At 43.0% G+C, this 393-nt stretch overlaps 1 pseudogene; it reads right to left on the bottom strand.

Annotated features, from left to right (window-relative positions):
- Positions 1–294: 294 nt before the first annotated feature.
- Positions 295–393, bottom strand: LOC133044076 (U6 spliceosomal RNA; annotated as a pseudogene).

Raw genomic sequence — 393 nt, 5'->3', positions numbered from 1 at the left:
TGAAAGGGCTTTTGCCAGGATTAAATGCAGTCTTGCACATAAGGGTTCAGTACACAGTAAGTGATCAGTAAAGTTGGACTAAGATCAAAACTTGTAGCTTGGTTCCAACGCTTTCTGGCAACCTAGCTGTATTATCATGTTTACCAGAAAGAAACCTTGTGGCCTATATTCATTCATTCGGTATTGATTGTCTGCTACTTACCAGGCGCAGTTCCAGCCTCTGGAGATTCAAAAAACAAAACCCCTGCCCTCCTGGAGCTTACATTTTTTTTTTTGCGAGTTTGCGCCTGTCTTAAGCATATGGAATGCTTCACGAATTTGCATGTCATCCTTGCCCAGGGGCCATGCTAATCTTCACTGTATGGTTCCAATTTCAGTATATGTGCTGCCCAC

This window comes from Dama dama, chromosome 22 (genome assembly GCF_033118175.1).
Source record: "Dama dama isolate Ldn47 chromosome 22, ASM3311817v1, whole genome shotgun sequence".
NCBI classification, from domain to species: domain Eukaryota; kingdom Metazoa; phylum Chordata; class Mammalia; order Artiodactyla; family Cervidae; genus Dama; species Dama dama.
This window is presented reverse-complemented; position numbering and strand designations above follow the sequence as displayed.